Source organism: Lynx rufus, unplaced genomic scaffold (assembly GCF_022079265.1).
Source record: "Lynx rufus isolate CCGP_SWC_20201006 ecotype Redwood Valley unplaced genomic scaffold, mLynRuf1.p SCAF_19, whole genome shotgun sequence".
NCBI lineage: Eukaryota > Metazoa > Chordata > Mammalia > Carnivora > Felidae > Lynx > Lynx rufus.
Window position 1 is genome coordinate 34,080,763 of NW_025814833.1, and position 8,123 is coordinate 34,088,885.

The window sequence follows — 8,123 nt, forward strand, 5'->3', positions numbered from 1 at the left end:
CTCGGGTAGAGCTGAGCCTGCTGGTCATGGAACCGCACTTTGAGAACCACTGCTCACCCTTAATTCTATCCAGGCAACATACTGTATTTCCCTCATCTATTCACCTTACCATTCTTCCAGATAAATAATTTACACCTTATTTTGTCTCTCCAAACCTTCAACAAATTCACTCTCATCCTCACTCTGGCTGATGTCTTCACTTCATGCTTCAATGGGAACTTTGAAGAACAAAATTAGAGGGGAACTTGTGCATTCTCTCAAAACCACTCCACCTTCCTACTTCCAGCTGCAACCATATACTCTTCTTGCAAGCTGTGCTATGGATGAATCTTCTCTGCAACTTCCTACAACCAGTTTTCTCACGGGAAGTCATTCCCTTACGTCTCACCCCTCAATGCCTGGTTCCGGCCAAGTCTCTCTTCCTTCTCCTACATCAACAAGTAAGTATTCCTTCTTTCCCCAATAGATTACAGATGTGCTCTTTCTCGCATATTAAGATAATTGCCTCACTCTTTCCCATTTTTTCACCAGCCTCTGCTCTAGTTCTCTGTTCCCATTTACAGAAAAGTATTCAAAATGACCGCTTGTATCCATTGTCTCTCATTTCCTTTTTCTGCAATCACTTTGGAAACTACTCCAATCAACGGTTTCCCCCTCAATCCATAAGAACTCTTTTGTCAAGATCACCAATAACCTCCATGTTGCTAAATCCAACGTTCAATTTTTGGTGCTTATGTTACTTGACCTTTCACTCTCAATGGACTCTCGTCCATTTCCTGGTGCTTTCCTATACATTCTGCACTTACCTTTCGGGACACTACACTTGCTTGGTTTTCCTCCCACCTCACTCAACAGCTCTTTTTCAGTCCCCTCTGTTCATTCCTCTTTCCCCCTAAGGTAGTAACGATGAAGTATCGCAGATCTGTTACTTGGTCTTCTTTTCCTCTCTATCTATACCCAATCCCTTGGTGATCTTATCATTTTCCATGATGTTAAATGGCGTTGAAATGTCAATGACCCCCAAATTCATACCTCCAGCCCAAATATGGTTCCTGAACGCCACACGTTTTCCAACTGTCACCCCGACATTTCCTTTTGGATTTCTAAGCAACTTCTCAAACTCAGAACGTCCTAAATTGATCTCATTCTCCTCCCTCATTCAAAACCTGCTCCTACCACTGTCTTAACATTAGAAGCTAATGATGACCCCATCTTTCAAATTGCTGAGAGCAAAATCCCGGAATCATCCTTGAATCTTTCGTGAGATCTTACATCTCTCATCCTACCTTACTAGAAATTCTATTGCCTCTACTTTCAAAATAGATCCACAAGCTGACTACTTCTCACCACCTACACTAGTCTAAGCCGCCGTCATATTTTGCCTGGATTACTGCACTCTCCTGGAAACCGGTCCCTCTGCCTCTGCATTTGCCTCCATGTGGTCCGGTCTCTACAGAGAAGCCAGAATGACTTAAAACCCATTTATTATGCAGTCCCTCTGCCCCAAATCCTCCAATGGCTTCCCTGCTCACTCAGAGTGAAGACCAAAATACTTAAAGTAGCCCAACAAGGCTCTATCTCCATAACTTACCTCTGTGACTACATTTCCTACTACTCTCCCCTTCCTCACACTCCTCCAGCTATACTGACCTCCCAGCTATTCCCCCCCCCCCACCCATGCCAGGTAATCTCCCACTCTAGGGCCTTTCTTCCAGCATATCTCAATCAACTACTATTATACCTCATGCAGAGCAAACACTCAATAAACACAGTGGCATATGTAAATGAACGAGAAGAGTTGTGAGTTAAAAAGAAATAACACTCGGGGGCACCTGGGTGGCTCAGTCGGTTGAGAGTCAGACTTCGGCTCAGGTCATGATCTCACAGTCTGTGAGTTCAAGTCCTACATCAGTCTCCCAATCTCTGCCCCTCCCCTACTCACACTCACTCTCTCTCTCAAAAAATGAAAAGAAAAGAAAAGAAAAGAAAAGAAAAGAGAAAAGAGTAGCATTCTGAAAGTGTCTAAAGCCAGAAAAGTGCTTGGCATGTTCAAAAGGTCAAGTGAAAGGAGATAAAGTTGTAGTACGAAGATTTTCATCAGTCAGGGTCTGTAGGCCATAGTAAGGGTTGTGGAGCTTATATTTTAAGCGTGATGGAAAGATACTGAAGATCCTTGAATGGCATTTATATGCTTCCATTTCTGATTAATAAGGATCACGCTCAGTTCGATGGAGATTTGACTATAGGTTGATAAGGTCAAAGCTTATTACGATGGTCCAAATCAGGGAGGATGACAGCTTACATTATTACGACGGCCCTACTGGAAGTGGACCAAAGTGCAGGAGTCTAGGCAATTGTTTTAAATGGCCTAAATAAAATTAGTTTGTCGAGAAAGTTTTTGTATTTTCATTTTGAATCATGAGGTCCTTATACTTGCAAATTAAATTATTAAGAGCTTCAAAAACTTATCACAATAAAAACACTGAAGTACCTTTTTTCTACTTTGAAGTTTGCCATGAAAGATAAGTCAAAGTCCTGATTTTGGAGTATCAAAACTAAAATCTACACTCTGGAAAAGTCCCAACGGTTTTAAAAGGAAATGTATGAGGCTATTTGAAAGAGGACTCCATAAACAACACAGGGTTTTTTTGGCTTCCATAATTCAAAGTTTCTTTTAATTAGGTCTCACAGATTAATGGAATTTTAGAAGTTACTTGAATAAAATTATTCCTGTCTCAATGAACCTTTTTTTTTTTAATGGTGAAAGAAAAACGTGTATTTGTATTTCACCAGCTGGACACAGTTTAGATGATCCGAATTTTGTTGGCAACATCCAATGCATCATAGTCAGGAGCCAGTCACACAACTGCCTTTTCTCCATCGGGCCTGATCAGAGTGTTGACCTTGGCCACGTCAGTGTCATAGAGCTTCCTCATAGCCTGCCTGATCTGGTGCTTGTCGGCCTTGACATCCACAACGAACACAAGTGTGTTGTTGTCTTCTATTCTCTTCATGGCTGACTGGGTAGTCAGGGGGAACTTGGTGATGGCATAGTGGTCAAGCTGGTTTCTCCTGGGGCCCTTCTTTCAAGGGTATTTGCTGCCTTCAGAGACGCAGTGTCTTAGGCCATTGGAATGTAGGTGATAGGAGGATCTTTCTTTTGTGACTGTGGCCACCTTTCAGCACCATTTTCTTGGCCTTCAAAGCCTTGGCTTTGGCTTTGGCAGGAGCAGCGTCTTCCTTCTTTGCCTCCTGCACCGTCTTTGTGAAAGGCCAAGGAACCATTTTTAATCACTTAAATTCCTAACATATTATTTGACAATAAAACAAAGACTCTATTGTTTTCCCAATTTGGATAAAATCCAATACATAGATTCATTCCGAAGTTATTCTAGGAAAATCCTTAAAAACTTTCACCTTTACAGGAGCCTTAGTGCTTCCGTCCCTCCTTATCAGACAGGGTCTCAATTCTATTGCAAGTTTTTAGAAGAAAAGAGAAACGATTCTTCCTTTCCATAGAATAATAGCTACCACTTATCGAGTACTACATACGACACTGTGCTAAAGTGCTCTTCCTTTATTATAACATCTAATCATCTACAACAACTTTATGAAACAGGTACCATTATTATTAACATGCTGTGGATGAAGAATCTAAGACTCAGTGAGAGTAAGTAACTTAACCAACACCACACACTCTAGATGGGAAAGTAGTGATGTGAATCCAAATCTAATGTGGCCTGTTTTCTTTGCATTTCAATAACCTCTATATAATTCCGGAATCTTTCTATAAGTCTACTTTTCACATAGATAAGAAACAGAATTTATTCACATTAAGAGGAATCATCATTTTTGTAGCTTCCCAACATACACCTTCCCCAGATAGGTAGCTACCTTGCCTAATATTTGAAAATATTACCAGGGTGCGTGGGTGGCTCAGGTGGTTAAGTGTATGCCTCTGGATTTCGGCTCAGGTCATGATCTCGCGGTTCCTGAATTCAAGCCCCATGTCAAGTTGTGAGCTGGCAGTGCAGAGCCTACTTGGGATTCTCTCTGTCTGCCTTCCCTCCCCCACTGCTTGCTCCTTCTCTCTCTCTTTCTCTCAAAATAAATAAATAAATAAACTTTAAGAAAGAAAGAAAGAAAGAAAGAAAGAAAGAAAGAAAGAAAGAAAGAAAACATTATCCTATGTGTTTGTGTCTCTTGATAATGCCTTACACCCCGTGGTTCTTTCTTCATTAAAATTAGACTTTGAGACAGAGGGTGATTTTTTCTATGGAAGGGAGAATAAGAATGAATCTAACCAAAATAAAGACTCAACTGTTTTTGCACTTTGAAGATGCTTCCATTTTTCAAGTCCAAGAAAATGGAAGATATCCTCCTTTGATAATCTTAAATCATGTAATATATGGATAGATTCCTAGGACTTCCTTGCCAGTTATATCTTAAGAAAAACCAACTGTATCAATTTTCAATATCATGTCCTCCACTAGTGGTGTGATGATATTTGTGATGCTAGCTGAAAAACAGAAGGAAATACTTATGAAGCTGGATCATGCAGGGTCAAACTGAATCCTACCACATCAATTTTCTTTAATGCTTATTTATTTTTGAGAGACAGAGAGAGACAGAGACAGAACGTGAGTGGGGGACGGGTAGAGAGAGAGGGAGACACAGAATCGGAAGCAGGCTCCAGACTCCGAGCTGTCAGCACAGAGCCAGACACGGGGCTCGAACTCACCAACCATGAGATCACGACCTGAGCTGAAGTTGGACACTTATCCGATTGAGCCACCCAGGCGCCCGTGAATCCTACCAAATTAACAGCCACTGGAGGTTCCATGAAATATTCAAATCAGATGTAAATTATATTTATAGTGCATTGATTTTACTCATCTAATTAGCAAAAATGTTACCATTACATTGTGATTTAGCTATTAGTTTTCATTTTTTAGGAGATTTTGTAATTTAACGATAGAACTCTGAATGGAAATTGGTAATCTTGAGTTCCTTGTGGAGTTGTAATACAAGATATCAAGTAAATCACAGCTTCTCTGAGTTTCAAGACTTTTGAAAAATTCTGGATGATGCAGTGTAATGTAGGGTTTCACGCTGTTATATTTTCGGGCACTTTCTGAGAATTATCACCAATTAACACCTCTTTTCAGGAAGAATGCTTCATTACTTCCCTAATCAGTTAAAATAACATCTCCATCTGAACAAAGTTCAAGTAGGCACATATACCAATAGCTCTTCGCTTGGATCCGTCTTATTTATTTTTACTGGTGTTACTATAATCAACGTGTAGGAATGCTGGGTAAGGAAATTTGCCAGACAGCAACCTCACTGTTATTCACAAAGTGAGTCCTAGCTTACTTTATAAATCGTGCTTACAAAAATCTGCCATTGAGCATAGCATACTGTGGAATTACGCATAATGGGATTAACTACTTACTTGGATGGCTATTATAATTATTGCCCTCTTATACATTTCACTAGCTTCATCTACCAGTGTTTTATTTCTCATCATCGCTATGTATCCGACGTATACTAGACATAATTGGAGATCTGTACTGTCACTGGCCACTGCGGCAGAGAAAACGGTGCTGACAATTTTATACCTGTTCTTCTATACCTTGTGCCAGAAGCAAGACATATCACTTCTTACAGCTCGTTGTCCAGAACTACTTGCCCGACCCTACCTAAATGAAAGGATGTTGCAAAGTATACTGTTTCAGAGGCCACAAAGGAAAGAGCTGGATATTGGCCTGATATCACAGGCACCTTTGACATATTACAACGTCAAAGAAATTTCTTCAACATTTATTCCACACACAACCAAAGTGCGGCCCATACTACCACTGAAACTGTGGATACTGCTAAATCTCACTTTCATTCATTCATTCATTCATTCATTCAACAAATACTTATTCAACTGTTACTATGTGCTAGGAACCGTGCCACCTCGACGGGGATACAGCAGTGAACAAAACACAGTCCTTACAGTCAACAATATTGCAACAATGTTGGTGACAATATGATAACTAGACTTACTGTGGTGACTTTTGAAAATGTATATAAATATCAGATCACTATGGTGTACACCTGAAACTCACACAATATTGTACGTCAATCATTCCTCAGTTAAAAAGACACCGTCCTTATCCTCATGAAACTTAAAATATGGGAACAGAGAAAATGAACAACCACTGCATGGGTCTGCGAAAATTTTGACGCTAAAAGAATGGAAATCTTGTATTCAGATTTCAAAGTGCAAATTACAGAGGAAGCAATTTTAGACAGCTCCCGCTAGATAAATTCACGTTGCAATAAATCATGGAAGTGAAAGATGAGGTTTAAAAAAGAATAAATAACCTCTGGCTTATAATGGTACCCGCAAGCCAACAAACTGGAAACAGACCACATAAAACGTAATACAAGCCACAAAAATACAGACGGGTGGTGGCCCAAGGGGAGGGGGTGGGAGAGGCGGCTGAAACAGGTGAATGGGATTAAGAGGTGCAAACTTCCACGTGCAGAATGCACAAGTCATGGGTATGAGAGGCGCAGCACTGGGAACACAGTCAACAACACTGTAATGGCACTGTGTGGACACAGTGACTGCACTAATCGTGGTAAATACAGCTTGTCGAATCACTACCCTGTGCACCTGAAACGAACACAGGATTGTATGCTAACCATACTCCAATAATAAACAAACAAATAAATAAATAAAACGGAAGTGTGTTCAAAAAAGGGCACCTGCCTAACAGACTTGAGGCAATCTCTTAACTCTCTCCTTACTCAGAGGCATATGAGAAGGCTTTTAAAATATACAAAAATTGGGGCGCCTCGGTGAGTGTATCAGTCGGTTCAGTGCCCACCTCTCCTCGATTTCGGCTCAGGTCACGATCTCCCCATTCATGAGTTCGAGCCCCATGTCAGGCTGGGAGCTGGCAGTGTGGAGCTTCTTGTAGTTCTCTCTCTCTCCCCCCCCCCCTCTGCCCCTCCCTCACTTGCACTGGCTCTTTTAAAAAATAAATAGGGGCACCTGGATGGCTCAGTTGGTTAAGCATCCAACTTTGGCTCAGGTCATGATCTCACAGTTCATGACTTTGAGCCCCACATTGGGCTCTGTGCTGACAGCTTGAGGCTGGAGCCTGCTTCCAATTCTGTGTCTCCCTCTCTCTCTGCCCCTCCCCTGCTCATGCTGTCTGTCAAAACGTAAATAAACATTAACATTTTTTAAAAAAACTTACTAAAAATTTTAAAATATACTTTAAAAAAATAAGGAAATGAGTACTCCTACAAATAAATAAACAAACAAACAAATAAATAAATAAAATGTATAAAAATTAAAAACAACACTTAAAACCTAAGAATAATGGGCAAAGAATGATCACATTTACAGGCCTTTTCACCAAGTATAAGGCAGATGGACTCATACTTAAAAACAATAAAAACTACCCAAGTTTGACCTCATGAAATGTGTTACCTACTTAAATGTGCTTAGTAAAAGACAGAAAGAGTCTTCTGTACTCCATCAATGACTGACTTTGGTCAGAATCACAGGTTTGTACACCATCATGTTGTGCCACAATCACTTCAAGACACAGAAAAATTTTCTGAGATAATAAAGAATAGAATGAACCAATCATGCAAATATAGCATTCAAACACAGGCTTGAGACACTCAAGTCTGCAGAAGAAAAAGGCAGGGCAAAAAATGATAGAGAAGCTAACAGAGCAGAGGACAGAGATATATTATACAGATTCTCTATTTTAATTTAAAAAAGGGCCAAGTGAGGAGCGCTTGGGTGGCTCAGTTGGTCAAGTGTCCGACTTCAGCTCAGGTCATGATCTTGTGGTTTGTGAGTTTGAGCCCCGCCTCGGACTCTGTGCTGACAACTCAGAACCTGGAGCCTGCCTCAGATTCTGTGTCTCCCTCTGTCTCTGCCTCTCCCCTGCTCACGCTGTTTCTCTCTCTCTCCCAAAAATAAACATTAAAAATTTTAAAAAGGGGGGGGGCAAGTGAAATAAGAAAGAAGGAATAAACAAACAATAAATAAAATAAACACAACCCAAGTAGAAAACTTTCTAAAGGCACAAAAATAGGGAACAACA

General features: G+C 40.5%; 1 pseudogene; it reads right to left on the minus strand.

Annotated features, from left to right (window-relative positions):
- Nucleotides 1-2,804: 2,804 nt before the first annotated feature.
- Nucleotides 2,805-3,285, minus strand: LOC124513847 (60S ribosomal protein L23a-like; annotated as a pseudogene).
- Nucleotides 3,286-8,123: the final 4,838 nt, after the last annotated feature.